The following is a 17,176-nucleotide window of genomic DNA, read 5'->3' on the forward strand; positions in this document are numbered from 1 at the left end:
GCATTTTACATTAATAAACATAGATATAAATATAAGTAAAGGGTTACAAAAACACTTTTCCCACTTATCTTTACATATATGCATGAAGAAAAGACCTTTTTATCTTAACTCAGGCACCATGCATGCCTAGATAGAACCTTTAGAGTGATGCAGAAAATAGTTCTTAGCTATTGTATTATTTAGTGGTAAAAAAAAAAAAAAATACAGAAAAAAAACCCCCCTGGTTTACACTTAACCTTTCTGAGCTTCATGTGTCTTACCATATTTGCTTTAGCTATCTGATTGGATGGTTTTAATGATCAAATGAGATAGTGCCTTTGAGAGCTCCCTGATACAGTATGACAGTCCTGTTAGGTTAGTAAGACCAATCAGAAAAGCAGTGTCAACTTATCTTTTTCCTGATGGGAAAAGACTTTATCCTTGAGTCAGTCAAAGAAGGAAAGGAGTGTTTCTGTGTTCTTTAAATAAAATCTGTGACTCTATGCTTCACATTTTAAAGAAATAGGCCACATCCTGTGTGCTAGAATAGAAATATGTTGAGTTTCTCTGCAACTCCTAAAATTCAATGCAATTTCACTACTGTAGTTATTTTACTATTAATGCACACAGGTGTTTATTGGTACAGCGCTTCTCTCTAAAAACGTGGAAAACGTGGGCCCTGAACACTGGTAGGCGCGGGTGCCTGAGGAAGGAGACTTCCTTAACCTGAGAGCCAGCAATTGACACTGTGGATGCACCCATTGTAATTCAGTTACATTTTATTGAATTCCAATGGAGAAAATCCATAGGGGGCAAAGCTCTGGAGCTCATATACAATTGAACTTTCTTCCAAAACCCCTGGAAACCAATTTAAAACTACTGTTTCCAAAATAGCACTGTAAATCAAGGGACAGCTATAATGATGCTGTTTCACATCCTGTGAACACACATACACTTTCTGAGGGACACATCTAACCGTCTCCATGTCAAATCAAAAATAAAGTCAGTATGGCTTTATGTCATGAATCATTCTAGAAAACATTCTTTTTCCTGCTGCTGGCCATTTCAGGACACCCTTTAGATTTTATTTTAGCATCAAAATTTTGTTTTGTTATTAAAAGATTCTTCAGTCTTTGTTCAGGTATGTGTCTAAGTCTCTATAGTCATTGTAATTGATCACCCTCAAAGTGTCCTTGTACGTGACCAGACATCCACTTGACCTGTTTGTTCTACCTAAGGAATTTATGATGGATCCTTCTTCTCCTGTCCTCCTACTCCAGCTGTCCTGTTGGAAGTTATCACCTAACTGCTAATACTCTTCCTGAGAGTTTGATGAACGTTAGCTTTGACTCAATTTGTGCTATTTTTAACTACATTACATATGAATTCTATTTCTTAAGTTGACAATCTAAGATTTAAAGACCACAAATTTTGAAAAATCTAAATCATGCTTTTATTTTCTTTTCATTATTTTCGTCATTTATGGAGTTGTCTAAAACTTAGGGCAATGTAGAATTTTAAAGAATCATTTAGGAAGAAATTCCAAGGCATTACTCTAACTTAACTCTTTATTAGTAGAAAAATGACAGTTGAAGAAAGATATTTGCATTTTGTTCTTAAAGATTTCAAAGCAAAACTTCTACAGGCTCCAATACCCAGTTCCTTTTGGCCATCTGTCCTAGTACCTACCAAGGTAATAGGATATTCTTCCTGTTGTTAACATTCTTTGCTTTAGTTTGCTCCTAAGGCATAATATCTTCTATTATAAAAACAATATTTCTTATTTTAACTTTCTATTGTATTTTATTTACTATTTTGTCTATACCCAGATATAAGTATATCCTGCTATAGATAACAGTTGAAATTTTAGGAATTTTTTCTCCCCTTTATCATACTTTTTAAAAAGGGAGTTGTTCCTTAATTCAGACCTCATTTTCCTCTAAGTAGCAGTGATGTGTTCAGCATGCTTCTTCTTATTTTTTTTGTTGTTGTTGTTGTTTAGAAGGTGGGGAGAAATTTCTGCACATTTATATAGGCAATAATTCAAGCATTTGTGTAAATTTTCTTACATAAGAATGTTCTTCACATTTAACCCTCTGCTATATTCTTACTTCTGTATCTCACCATCAGAAGAAATGAATAAGATGTAGTAAATTGTCTCAGCAATCAGAAATCATTCCCCAAACAATCTATCTGAATATCATTTGTGAGGCAGTCTACACAAATGACAACTCCTCTGCTTGTTCACAGCACCCTGTAAATTATGCCTGCAGTTTCCCTACAACTTGTCAGTCACCGTGCCTTTATCTCAGAGGAATTCAAGCAGTTACAGCACTTTAAGATGAGGGATAAGGAATGCAGGGCCACGGGATAGTTTTGTTCTATCTCTCTGATCAGGTTTCTCTTATGGCCCTTTGCTGAGACAGTACTGACACATACTGCAGTTGTCACCTGCTGGTTGATTGGAGGAAACCTCACACATCTGATAAGAAATTTTTAAAAGTATCCATTCGCAAATGATATAAGAACCCTATGGAAAGAAATAAGAAGGTCCAGATTGGGAGCTTTCTTGTTTTCCCTTTTTTGCTGGGATTATTGACAGTTATATTTTGAAATTTAAAGAGGTAGACTAGTGATCTGCATAATTGGCCAAAAGAGAAGATTAGGGCATAATTGAAACACATGGCACTCATAGTTACTTGAAAAGTATTTGCACTGATATTTTGCCCTTTTATTTTTTATGTTTTTAAGAAAATTAAAGTGGCATATAAATTCAGGTTTATACACACCCACACACACACCCACACACACACACACACACCCCCACACACACACACACACACAGAGTGATATGTTGGAGATGGCCAGCATTGGCTTGAAAGAGCCATTTGTGCAGATCTCTTCTGAAGTCCAGTTCAGGGACTTTAGGTTGATAGCTTGAAATTGGCTATGGTGGCCTATTTACTCCACAAAAATTGACAAATGCTACAAATTAGTTTGTTTTTGTTTTTTGTAGAGCCGATTGTTAAACATTAAGCAGCATATCACAGCCATAACCAGGCATGTTTTCCTCAAATTTCCATGACTGTTTTAGGATTCTTCACATTTTTCTAAAAAATCATTTCAAAGTCATTCAATGAAGGTTTAATTCCTATATAGACTTATTCCCAGTTTCTGTCCCAGAGGGTGGCAGAATGGTGCAGTAAGAAGTACCTGGGCCTTTGCATTAAAAGGTGTTGTTGGGCTTCCCTGGTGGCGCAGTGGTTGAGAGTCCGCCTGCCCATGCAGGGGACACGGGTTTGTGCCGCGGTCCGGGAAGATCCGCCATGCTGCGGAGCGGCTGGGCCCGTGAGCCATGGCCGCTGAGCCTGCGCGTCCAGAGCCTGTGCTCTGCAACGGGAGAGGCCACAGCAGTGAGATGCCCGCGTACCGCAAAAAGTGTTGTTAATCCCTGCTCTATCTTTTTGCCTCTTCGACCTTGATCCTTCCTTTTTAAAGTGGGGATAGTATAGTACCACAGAGATTAAATGAGCTGAGGTGGGTAAAGCACGCAGCAGTGTCTGACAAAGAATCAGGTTGAGTCAATGGGAGCCCACCCTTCCCAGTATCAAGGGACTAATGGGATTCCATATTGGAAGGTCTTCAAGAAATGTTTTACTTCTTAATGGCATGAAAGCAAAACCTATGAGCTGTATGAGAGCTTGGGAAAAGTTCAATATCTTCGTTTCATAGAGAAAGCCATTGACATTAAACAAGTTACCCAAGGCCAGGTCTCTTGAACCCTAATAGAGTTCAACTGAATTCTCTCTACTCTTCTATAGTACAATCTCCTGGCCTCTGGGTAGGTCATGTAACTATTTCTTCTCTCTATTCCCTCTCTTCTATCTTCTCTTCTTTCTTTACTTTTCTCCTTGTTTTTCAATACAATTTAATTTAAATTTCGTTTAAGTTGCTCTGATGCCTTGGGGAAAGTAGATTACTTAACTAAAATTTAGACCCTCTGCAAAAGCACATTTTACTTGAACAGTGAAACCACTTATGCTGAAAGACACTAATGTAAATGTCAGGTGAACGAAGAGATGTGAGCAGATCAGGCAACCCATGGACGATGACCCATAGAAAAAAGGAGCTATTTAGTAGGTGACTGACTACTTAGGAAAAGCAAGAAGGAAAATCCTATTTCCTGAGAGCTTACTATGTTCCAGATTCTGTGCTAGCAATTCCATGATTTTATTTACTTTTAGATATTATATTCTCTATTTTACAGAATGAGGAAATTAAGGCTTAGCGGTGTTAAGCTCTCTTGCCCAAAGTCACACAATCATGGTGGATTTACAATTCAAAACCAAGGTGCCCATACACTGCCCTTTTTTCCAAAGTTAACTTTCAAAGTCACAGTATATAGCTCCCACTCTGTTCATTTTCCTTCATGATTTAAAATTGGGCTTTGTAAGAAATATGCCCTGTTGAGTTCAGTCCATTTAAATAGACATATTTTAGGCCATGGTTTAGAATTTCTAGCAATTATTTTTAGTTTCTACTTCCAAGGAATGTTTTCATTTTAAGAGATTGTACAAACCATCCAAGTCACTAAGACAATAAGTAACCTTACTTCAGGTAACACATACAAATGTACACAGTGTATTCTACTGAATTTTGGTTTTGCTATGAGATGAAAATCAAAATCAGGAATCACTCTGAAGGCAATGGAGAAAGTGCCACTGAGTGATTTAAAGGGCAGAGGAAGGAGAGGTGGAAGGTCTGGATGACAAATTGCACCTACTTTACAATCTTGTCCAGGCTCAGTCCAGGCAAAGTTGGTCTTGTAGAGCAGGTAACCCCATATACACCCCATTTATGTCCATCTGGTAGGGTTCACAAGGTCAAGTAGATGAAGGATTATAGAAAAGTATGAGCTGCTGAAGAAAATAAAAGATCACAATTTAGCCTGGTCTTCAGAAATCAGAAGTGGGATGACGCATTGTGAGATCAGAAATGCAGATTCATAAAGGACAGCAGTCAACAATGGAATTTATTTATGCCCATTTGGTATAGAAAGCACTTCTACTTGTGCTTTAGTCTCTTCAGTGATATGAAGCATATTCTTGTGTGCATTGTTAATATATGATCAGTTACCTTCAAAGGACTTAGAACTCATCTAAGGAGGACCATGCATGTGCAAGGTCTGGTCCTGAGAACTGTTTATGGAGAGGAAAGACTAGTGAAGGGAAAAGCATGTTATATTCTTTTTTACTTCATGTACTGAAAGGCATTTAAGTGTAAGTTTTTATTTTGACTAGCACCTATTGGAACATGATAGTGTGTTTTACATCAGGGCAGTAGGCTCAGAATATATAGTGTCATGGCCTGAAAACCAATAAAAGAAAATGTTATAACAATAATAACGGAAGCTTCCATTTATTGTGTTATTATTATTATTATTATTATTGCGGTACGTTGGCCTCTCACTGTTGTGGCCTCTCCCGTTGCGGAGCACAGGCTCCGGACACGCAGGCTCAGCGGCCATGGCTCACGGGCCCAGCCGCTCCGCGGCATGTGGGATCTTCCCGGACCGGGGCACGAACCCGTGTCCCCTGCATCGGCAGGCGGACTCTCAACCACTGCGCCACCAGGGAAGCCCTATTGTGTAATTATTTGGAGCAGTGCCTGGTACATGATAAATATTGGTGATGCTGATGAATAGGAGGAGGAGGATGATTGTGATGGTGATGGCAGTGGTGGCAGTGATAATGGTGGTGATGATGATGTGATGATGATGGTGGTGATAATGGTGGTGGTAGTGACGGTATGCCAGCCATTGTGCTTAAGCACTTTATATGCATTATTTCATTTAATACCTCAGAACTCTATGCAACAGATACCATCGCTGTTTTACAAATGAGTAACTTGTCTAGTACCACACAGCTGGGAAATCGTGAAGTCAGGGTCACTAAAGCCCTGTGTCTCTGACACCATGCTATATTTAAAGTCTAGTCTTAAAGCACCTGCTTTGGCTGGTTAGTCAAGGCTAAAGAAAAACTCAAAGCAGGAATTTTCTGCTTCTTGCTTTTCTTCTCTCAGAATGAGATAATCAAACTTTAACCATTGCCTATGATAATTATGCATGCATGCACATACATATAACTATCTTCAAGTAGAATAGGATACTTTTTTTTTAGCTTTACTCTTTTTTTTAAAAAAATAAATTTATTCATTTTATTTATTTATTTTTGGATGCATTGGGTCTTCATTGCTGCACGCGGGCTTTCTCTAGTTGCAGTGAGCGGGGGCTAGTCTTCGTTGTGGTGTGCAGGCTTGTCATTGCGGTGGCTTCTCTTGTTGCCGAGCACGGGCTCTAGGCGTGTGGGCTTCAGTAGTTGTGGCACACGGGCTCTAGAGCGCAGGGTCAGTAGTTGTGATGCACAGGCTTAGTTGCTCCGCGGCATGTGGGATCCTCCCGGACCAGGGCTCGAACCCGTGCCCCCTGCATTGGCAGGCGGATTCTCAACCACTGTGCCACCAGGGAAGCCCAGAATAGGACACTTTTGACAGTGACTGAAAATGCATTAATTTGGCACACACAGTCAAAAAGAGATAAGTTGTTTTTGATGAAAATTGCCATGCAGCCTAAGAGGCAAGGAGAGAAAGTTCCCAGAGATTTGGCTCTGCAAACATTAATTATAGCTGCCAACCCAAAAGTAGTCTACGTGCACACCCAATTGTCAACAGAGTAATACATCAGTCATTTAGTCCACACTCACAAACCTTCAAAAGTAAGATCTTTTCCTGTTAGGAGCAACAATTTATATTATTGAAGAAAGAAGAAGAGAATCTTCTTGAGGTTATGTTTGTCTGTAGTTTGCAAAATGTGATAACCATAATTCTTGTGTGGAATTTCTCCCACTGTCAGAGAAGATCTATTTATTTGATTTTGTTTTCATAGAAGCATAACACCATATCTACACTAAACATGCACTTAACTGACAAGTACATTGCACACTTAAAAGAAATTTAGTTTCCTAGTAAACATATCTCTGAATGTAAGGAACTGTTTCATGAAAATATTGAAAATATTTATTTAGAGAAAAAGATAGCAGTTGTTTTTTTTTTTTTAAGATAGCAGTTTTTACATAAAGCAGGCATAAATGGTTTTTAAGAAGAATTAATATTTAGCTTATTGCTAAAGTACAAGTGCTGCTTTAAAAAATTGTGTAATTTCTACTCTCTATCTGCCAGGAAGCCATCACAAATGTCTCAAGAGACTATACATTTATGATCTAATAATAAAGCAACATATGTGGTTCATGATTACTTAAGCAGGAGTTGATGCAGCTTCTAACTTGATCAAATCAACTGCAGCTCTGTAAACTGGAATGAAAGCTACATAAATGACATTTAATAATAAACAGAGGCAGTGGTGCTTTTTCACCCCTAAAAATCTCTGGATGAGAGGGAAAACTCATAAGGGGATACATAGAAAATTTGCTTCTCACTTCTTAATAACAACAATTATAATAAAAATGATAATTAACATTTAGTGAGTATCTAAGAGTTCCAGGCATTATACTAAATACTTAAGATGGATTCTCACTTAAGCTGCAAGATGAAACTATGAGATAGGTTAGGAAACTGAGGCACAGAGAGGCTAAATGACTTGCCTTTGGTCACACAGCTTGAGAGTGGCAGAGAAAGGCTTTAAACACAGAGACAGAGTCCAACTCCTGGAATTGAGCCTTTAGCCAATATGCAAAAGAGCAGAAGCCAAAACAGTAACATTATCTACTGATATAACCAACTGCTGTCTTTTGGGTTCCAGATGATCAGGGAATAAAATACAATATGATATTAATCATGTAACACGGACTGACTAGGGTCCTAATCCAGAAACTGCCATTTGTTAGTTTTTTGACCTTTGGTGAATTATTTAAGTCTCCAGACTTCACTTTCCTCAATGACTAAGTGATGGTAATAGTACCTCATGGAGTTATTGTGAGAATTAAAAAGCTAAATCCCTTAGCACTAATCTGAACGTTTTATATTAGTATTATTATTCCTAGTGCTACTGTTGTAATATCATTAGACCTTACGTGTAAACTATACCAAAGAAGGGGTGGATTCCTGTCATGTTGTTAGAGTCCTTGAAGGAGAGAGAAAGTGGAGATGGAGAAGGGAAGGAGAAGTCATTCTAGGAAGGGAATCAAAGGCACAGATGTGAGAAAGACCCTGATGTGAGGAGAGATGATAAATAAGTTCAGGTGACAGGACAGAGGGTTTCACATAAGATAAAATAGGAATGAGATTGCATAGACTATTGAATATAATATTTCATAGTGCAAAATAAGGACATTCACCATATTTGATTCTAACTGTTCTCAACCTTTATGTAAAAGTCTCTTATATAAGTGTAAAAAATCGGAAGTCTTTCATTTGGGTTAGTAATAATCCTGAGTGTATTAACTCTCTGTGTAACTATCCTTATATGTCTTATCGCCTGGGACATTTGTTACAAATAGAGATTCCTGGCCTTCTCCTCTAGATTTCGAGGAGAACCCAGGAATTTATGTATTTACTATCACTTGCAGGTTATTCTTATCATTAGGAAAGTTTGGGAAACACTACTATAATCCACCCCTAACACTGCTGTTGAAACAATCTTTGTAAAACAAATCATTTGCATCTCAGTGAAAGCACAAATACTTGGGCAGAGCCTTCAAGATTGTTCACATCCTGTTCCTACCTACCTTTCAAACCACTCTCCCTCAAGCAGCCATACTCCACTGCACACGTGTCTCTGTTTATTCATGCTTTCTGTGTCTCTTGCCCTGATATCCCATTGCCTTTGCTTTCTTACCTAGAAAACTGACACATTTTTAAAGGCTCAGTTCAAATGTCACTCATTCTATTGTAACTGTCCTGCATCCCACTAAGGAGAATTCTTCCCCCCTTTCCTGACCTTCCATTACATTTTGCAGTAACATCTGTTGTATGTAAGTGGTATATATTTTCAGTTTCTGAAAGGGCCTAGACTTTTTAATTTATCTTGTACTCCCTCAGTGCTTAGAATAGTGCTTAGCACAAAGGAAGTGCTCAATAAACCTTGGTGGAATAAATGAAGGTGTGAATAAAGATTTACTCCACACTGTCAGTACTTCAGTTTGTTCCTTGAGTAATTGAAGACATTTTAGAAAGATGGCTGGGGTTAGTTGTGTAAGATGTGGGGTTAGTTGTGTGTAAGTTGTGAATAAATGAAGGTGTGAATAAAGATTTACTCCACACTGTCAGTACTTCAGTTTGTTCCTTGAGTAATTGAAGACATTTTAGAAAGATGGCTGGGGTTAGTTGTGTAAGGTCGGATCTTAACAAACGGCACCGCGAAACAGAGGAAAGCTTCAGGTGAGCTTTATTAGGGAGCGCTCCCGGGCGAGGTTCACTGGTCCGAGAGAAAGGGGCCAGAGAAGTCGTGCCCGGGCGCGGGTTTGGGCAGAATTTGTAGGGGAAGAAGGGAAAGGGGTGTGGTGAATCCGGGAGGGCGCAAGGTATTCTTTATGTGGTGGTCTTTTCGGGTACAGTGGGGGACCGTTAGTCCCGCCCCTCGAAAGGCGGGAAGGCTGGGCTGGATTCAAAGTCCCCAGGTCAGTTCCTGGAACTGGGTGGTCCGGAATGTCTCCAGGGAAGTTTCTGGAACTGGGTGGTCCGGAGAGTTTCGGTCTGATGCAACCTGTGAATCTGATTGCGTTTCCCTGCCTCGGGCCAGTTGGCCTTACAAGTTGCTATAACATTTTTGCTAATTTATTTTCATCTTTTTTTTTTTTGCTTTGGCCTGCATTGGTGAGCTTTAATAAGCCTCTTTAAATCCAGATCCTTTGATATTAATAATGAAAAATATGCAGGCTAGATTCCATGTTCATCACGCATCTTTGTTAGCATAGCATGGAGCTTCAAATTTGCCATACGCTAGAGTTTGGGTTAAAGGCCAAGTATCATCTGACATGATGTCTTTCCCACTCTCTCTCTCATTGCCAACATTTTGCACATTCAAGGAAAGTGCTGTGACACCACAGCCAAAAGAAGAAAGACCAGGAGATGAGGTGGAGAAAAAAAAAATTGGGCAAAATGAAGATACCCAATGCTAAAAGGAAAAAAAAAATAAAGGTGAAAGAGCACCTAGTTTGGTTATGAGACTGTAAACTGAAATGCTTTATGTTTTCATCCTACACAAATTTAGGTCTTCCTAAATTTGCCTAAGGCAACTTACTTTTCTGAGGGAAGAATTTTTTTATTGTCCATTTTTATTGTAATGTTTTGGTGCCAATTTTGGTAACACACACTGAAGCTAAATTTGCAACCATTTAGCATATAATGCATTTAAAAAGCCTAAATAGGATCTTTTCCATGCAAGGTGAAGCTTTTAAAATACGAAACAAGCAAGAACAGTGAACAGCTGTTACTCATTTCATGTCTACTGCTGAGTGGTGTTTATGGAGGGGACAGGGTATATTTCAGTCCCAGCAGTAAATGCAGCAGTACCCTGACATCACTCTTGAGAGAAGGAGAGGCTGTTTGTGTAAGAGTTCAAAATGTTATCTTTTGAAGCAAGGATAATGTGATTCTGTGTCAGCTCCCCCCCCCCCCCCCCCCGTTTTCCTCTTTTGCTGAGGCATCAGTATCACCATGCTTTTGAAATTAAGAATCCATGCATAGAACACCAAACGCCAAATAAGAGATTCTTCTCCTGATACTTGTTCTCCTCAAATTTGTTGATCTTCCTTCTAATTATTTGTCATTTACCTTTCTGAAGTACTTTTTAACTAGAGTTCTTGAAATAGGTTATGGAGATTCTCTCATTTTTCGTTTCAGTGTTTCTAAGAGCAGAATGCGTAGTAGAGATAGGAGAGAGATTCTCCATTGGATATCAAAAACTTTGGAGCAGGAAGCCAGGTGTTAGCAGATTTACTCTTTAGGGTCTGGGGCTGTAGATCCTAAATTTATCTTCAACACGCTACAAGGTTAGCACAAGTTTTTCCAGTTGCTTCTCTGTTGGTGCCCTGAGCTACCGGTATTTCTACCTGGACATCCTCCTCTGTCAGGCTTGCTTGATGGGCAGGGAAGGGAGATGCTACATTTATTACATTTATTTTCTATTTTCAGACAAAGACATTGAAACAGAGAAGGGAAAAGTTATTTGCATAAGAGGAAAAATTACTCATTTTGAATCTAATTCTACAATAGGAAACTATTGATTTCTATCCATGCTATGTGCTCTGGTTTCCTGTCACTTATTTTTCCTTTTTCACATTAATTTTTTTTTTGTCTTTTATGATGGTCCTTTGAGATAAACTAAACTAGATGTCAAAGAAAAGGCCACCTAGAAAAACTGTGTAAATAGTAAAATAACTGATTCTTTGACCCTTGAAAGAAAGACACAGTTGGGCTTACAAGTTTAAAAGAATTGTTCAGTTGGATGATTCTGAAAGTATGCAGCCTTGTTACTAACACTGAAAAGTTTAATTACATTTCATTATAGTATACTAGCTTCTCTTAATTGCTAAAATGGGACTATGAAAGCAAAAACAAAAAAGCCTCATCTCTAGAAGCTAGATTTTCCTCTCTGCTTTGTAATGTAAATGTGCCTGTGTGTATATTAAAATCCACACACTCCATCCATCTCTCTGGCTTTTAAAGGAGGGGTCACCTGACTTCACCTAGAGCGAGCCGCTCCCCTCCCTTTCGCAGAGGAAACCCAAAAGTGAGAGACAGGCGCCTACGGAACACAGGTTCTCCTGCTGAGCGATGTAAATGACCCCTACCGCACGGGAATCCAATGAGGTTGCTGGCGGGGGGTGGGGAAAGAGAAAGCGAGGGAGCGAGCGTAAGCCCGAGAGGGGAGAGGGAGAGAGCAGGGGAGAGAGGGAGAGGGAGACAAGTGCAGCATGCTTCATCTTTGAGAGGAGGGGAAAACAAAAGACCTCAGCGGCAGTTTTGTGTTGCTGTGTCTGGCTTAAAGAAGAAAATTCTAGACACCCAGGCTGAAAAATCAAAGCTCCGCGGAGACTACTTCTATCAAGAGAATTCTGTGATCTGAGAATGGGTTGGATCAGTACAGGTGGTTTGAGAAGACACTGATGAGGACCATGGAAAGGTGGGAGAGGACGTGCGGCTTCCCTGCTTCCTTTGAACAGAGCTCTAGGTTAGTAAGCTGAAACAGACCGGGGTCTGCTTAAATGTCTGTCTGTGTGTATGTGTGTGTTTTCTGTTTATAACCTCCAAACCCTTCTGCCCCCTAACCTCTGGGTAGGCAGTGCCATATTCCACCAGATGTGAACCTAAACTTGGTTTGACTCTTACTCCATTTACCAAATGCCTCTCGTTTGCTTGCCGAGCTTTTGTTTAATACAGCCAGTGGCAGAGCCATCATGATTTCTCTCTGCTTCTGAGTCAGAATGTGTGTTTCAGCCCCGGATTGTCAGGTGGCTGTTTGGAGAATAGTTAGCATTTTGCTCCAGAAGGCTGCAAATGCATGATTAGGTTATTGTGAGATGTAAACAGCAAATATCTGCTGACTTGGTGTTTCTTGTAATGTCAGAATAGTTCAGAGTATCTGACTGCATTTGTCTTATCTCAATTTCCCACGTAATTGAGTTTAAATATAATAAGTTTGAAATGGCACCCTACCAACAAAGGCACACACCAGGTATTCTTCCAACAGAGTATGTTTTACCTCCCATTGGAGTCAAAGCTTAAAAATTAATTTTGGGGAGACCTGATTTTGAGGAAAGAATACAATATGTCATAATTAAAATAGGTGCAAAGACATTTCTTTAATAAGTGGGTACAGATGTGTGTAAAACAAACACATAATTTCTCTTGTTCCTTGTCATGCAGATAGAGTGTCTTTTGTTCCAGGGTGTGTATTTTCCCGTTTTTACAAAGAAAGCATTGCCTGTGCTTTCTGTGATAGCAGGCTTGTATGCCAATTTGTCATTGTGCACTGGTCAAGAATCTGCTGTATTCTGAAGTAAACTGCCCAGAGGTATTAGTCAAGAAGCTGGGAGGAGGGTGGGGAGTGGTGATTTTTTCTTTCTTTCTTTTTTTGACGATTAGCTCAGAAGTGTCTAATTCACATGATTTTAAGAGGAAGTGGGGGAAGGCATTTAGTTTTGAATAGGATGCAGATCCGTGCCATGCAATTGCCAGAGAATTTATCAAGAAGATGCTCAGAACAGAGGGAATCAGATTTGTAATGGACTCTTTAAAAAAATGTTCTGTGAGGGTGACTGGCTGGGTCCCTTTTGACCAAATTAAGATGCGCTCTGGCAGTGCACTAGCAGCCGTGAGCTGACATTTTCTTGTGAACCTAGTGAAAAATGGCTCCATATCTCTCCTCCCGTCCGGAGGAGATGGTGTCTCCGAGTTGTCGAGCTTTTCCCCAACGTGATTCGCTCTTATGGCTGTTTTCTGATAGGAATGGACTGGCTCCTGTTTCCTTTCAGTTTGCCTGCCTTTTTAAATCTCAGCGAGAATGGGGAGTGGGTGGTGACGGTTTTACTTCAAGTACAAACTACCCAGCAAGGCTAGCAGAAGATATTTTTCCGGGTTTCCATTTTTAGAAGGGAGTAGATTGTATTTCTTTGGACACGATATACACTTTTTGTTTTTGCGGAGTGGGCTAGTCAACAATTTCACTAAGAAAAGATGCACACGTATGTGACACTTTACGTCTGGACTCTCCACTTGGGAAGTGACAAGTAAAGACACAGGGATACTTGCCTATCATCCATCTCTGAGAAGATAAAGCTGCCCTTTTCTTTCTTACCGTTGTTTCCCTGTTTTAGACCTGGGGTCAGTTGTGCAAGGAGAAGGATCATGCCCTAGAGTTAGGATGCAGGGAGGAAGTGTACTGTCCTGTCCTCCACATGTGTTTCCTGAGAAATCCCTGTGCTGATCAGGGAGTGGAGGTGGAGGTGCTACAGCAGCTACCCTGCCCCTTCATTTAGGCTTCGGTCTGGGTCTGTGAAAGCTCCAGCCAGCAGAGGCAGGATGCGCTTTAGCAAAGAGCTGTGTGTTTGAGGGGCTGGTAAAGAGCGTGTGTTGTTTGGGGGTGTGTGAAATCGGTTGTTCTCTATTTTATAGCATTCTAAGATGCTTCTATGAGTAGAAAGTGGGTTCATGAGGAAGGGGTTGGGCTCTTCATGTTTCGGGCAAGAAGTATAGCACTATCCACCAGAGAGGACAACAGGAGGATGCAAAACAGTGCAATACTGTGGGCACTGTGCAGAAAGAATAGTTCCTTAAATTGTATAATAGTCCCCTAATTCCAGACATTTGCAAAAACCTCAAGGCTTCCTGAAAAATGCAGTGGAGTCATTTCTACATTATGACAATTTAGACTTCTAGTACAATAATTTTAACAGCATTATGGAAACACCTTCCTAAGTGCTTTAGATATTACACCACTTGCTCCACTGAAGGGTATCCCTCTTAGGGTTTGCCTCTTGGACATTTACGTAGGATAGGAGTCACAGCACAGATTTTTTTTGGGGGGAGTCAGTTTGGAATAATTTTGGTCGAGCTAAGTGCTTATAGAGGCTATAGGATTCACCTCTTTAGTAGAATAACAGAAATGGAACTTTAACAGTGCATGTAGACCTGATTACTGCTTTTGTACATGTGGACAATTTGACTATGGTACATAGTGTGCTTTGGGGAAATCGATGCAATTATAGTTGAACAATGAACATAACAATAGAAAATACAATGAAGACATGGATCTCAACATTCATGGGAGGATTAGCAGGGTCACTCTTAAATATTGTTAATGACTACAAGTGAGGAGGTTTTACCCTGAGAAATTTCCAATGTCTAGAATGAAAGAATCGTGTTTGTAAAACTAAGGGCATAGCTCACCAGCTGTTATAGAAGCTGGATGGCACTGATGTGTAAACCAAATAATACGTACATGGGAAAGAATCATGGACCTTAGGAACTTCCCACCAATGTCATTTTGTTTTTTATTGAATAAAAGCAGCAAAATAACTATAAAATAGAAGCAGTTCATGAGCAGCATCCATCAAGGGAGAGAAGATCAGGGACTAACATGACATGTTGGCAGTGACATATATGTGATGCCCGAGTGACCCTCGGGATACCAGTGAGTTCTTCATGAGAGCTAAAATCCACATGTTGAAGTAAGTTTCAGTATGTCTGTATTCTTAGACCTTCAAGTTTGGAAATAGAAAATTTTCTAAGATTAAAATTAATTGCTCATGTGGTGCCTGTGGCATAGAAAGGAAAAGTTGAGATGAAACAATGAAGTTTCAGACAAAGATATTTTTGTGAGATATTTTTGAACACAAAGCTTATTTCTGAGGATATTTTAAGTAGTAATGACCTGCTTTCTAAAGTCTGTTTTCTCTATTGCTTTTAAAACCGTACTACCCTAAACTCCATTTCCAGCTTTTAAAAGCCTTAGTAGGTGACATGATATTAAATAAATAAGGGCACAATAAAAGCCTCTGAGTTTAAAATACTCTAATTTTATGTTCAATTTTACATACATTTCTCCTCTAAGTCTGTCATATCTTTAGCTTTTGCTCTAAGTCGTACAGCTTGTGGCAATCTCACTTCTAAAGACCTCAGGTGCTTACTCTGAAGATAGCAGATTTTTAATATAATTGGAAAAAATAAAAGTGTTTTGCTATTTGACTACATTAGGTGGTACCTTAAACAAGGTTAGAACCTAGTTATGATGTGAATTATCAGTTCAAGTGATTCATAGATATCAAGTGATATAGGTATCATTTGCTTGAAATAAAGGAAATGCTGTATATTTCAAGAATATCAAGGCTGATAAAGTATACTAAGTATACAGTATGGGGGTTAATTCTTTGCCTAGTTTTCATCATAAGAATGGCTTTCTGTCAACTAAGCCACTGTATTTTCTAAAAGCAGTGCATTATTCTGTTTTCTCCCATAGATTCCCTATCCATTCTCCAAAGTCATACAAAGAATACATCTCATCTAATGAAAGTGACAATGATTTTAAAAATTTCCCAATCAAAGTGTTGAAAATTTACTGTTCACTCTGTGAAAGAACATAGTCAGAATAGCTTTTTCTTTTTCTCATCAGTAAAGCAAATCAAACTTTGGTGTCTTTAAGGAAACTAACAATGATGTGTATTATGAAATAGGAGCCTCATTGCCAGGCAGTCAGACAATGGTGAAGAGGCGAGCTTAACTGATGACTCTAATCGAAGCATTGCAGGTCAGGAAGTACCCATATTCATAGGATCCCAGCTGAGATTCCAGAGTCAGCCACTCAACTTGCTCACCTTTCTTTTCTCCCTGGGGCTGGCTCTGTGAGAATAATACATTTAATGAAAAGAGATCACCTTTGCTGTAAGATCACCTCTCACCTAGATCAGTCCTTGCAAACATTTCAGGTATCTTTAATATCCTCTCAGCCTGAAATTTCTATGACATTTTCTACCCAGCGCAGATTCCAGATGCCTTTGGAAGTCACTCAAAGTTTCACTGGGGTCAGGGGTCTTGCCAATTACTGCCCACAGAGGCATAAACCCAGCCCAATACGAAAGGCAGAGGGAATGAGAACCTTCTCTGGCCCACAGAAGAGTACCAAGCCCTTTGGGTCCTTTTATTCAAAGGATAGCAAAAGCCCAAATGCCAAGCTAAGGAATTGCTGGCCAACTGTTGAAGGATTGTCAGTCTTGGATTAATACAACTCTTTAAGAAGAGTTTTCCTTTGGTTCTTGGGAAGCTTCCTGTTTCCTTCTACCTCAGGGCCTTAGCACGTGGTGTTTCTCCTGCCAGAATACTCTTCTGTGCTCTTTACCTTCTCTGACACTTAATTGGCTCTCTTTACTGAATGTGCTCAGGGCTCATTATTTTTCTTTATTATAGAAAGAAGGTTTTTTTTTTAAATTGTTAGTTGTATATTAATGCCATTATTTGATTTATGTCTCTTTCTGCCAGGAGTCAGGACCTTCTAAAGTTAGGGTCCAAATTCATTTTGTTCACAGTAGAATCCCTCAGCCCTTAGATCATGTTAACCCACATGTTAAGTGTGTACTAAACTTTTGTTAAATGACTAAATGAATGAGGAATTGAACACCAAGGCACCAATACTAGTGGATAGACACAGTGTGGCTTTGGCTTGACAAGGAGCAAGTCTCTTCATTGT

General features: G+C 39.5%; 1 protein-coding gene across 14 annotated transcripts in view; it reads left to right on the plus strand.

The window, feature by feature from the left end:
• Window positions 1-17,176, plus strand: part of MAGI2 (membrane associated guanylate kinase, WW and PDZ domain containing 2) — a 1,362,215-nt gene that overhangs the window by 570,413 nt on the left and 774,626 nt on the right. Inside the window, exon 1 of one of the 14 annotated variants that reach the window (XM_060304746.1) lies at window positions 11,801-12,166. The exons of the other annotated variants lie outside the window; for them this stretch is intronic. The gene's annotated coding sequence lies outside the window, so the exon portion shown is untranslated. Of the gene's footprint in view, window positions 1-11,800; window positions 12,167-17,176 lie in introns of those variants that run through there. 14 annotated transcript variants of the gene reach the window in all.

Source organism: Globicephala melas, chromosome 9 (assembly GCF_963455315.2).
Source record: "Globicephala melas chromosome 9, mGloMel1.2, whole genome shotgun sequence".
Lineage (NCBI taxonomy): Eukaryota > Metazoa > Chordata > Mammalia > Artiodactyla > Delphinidae > Globicephala > Globicephala melas.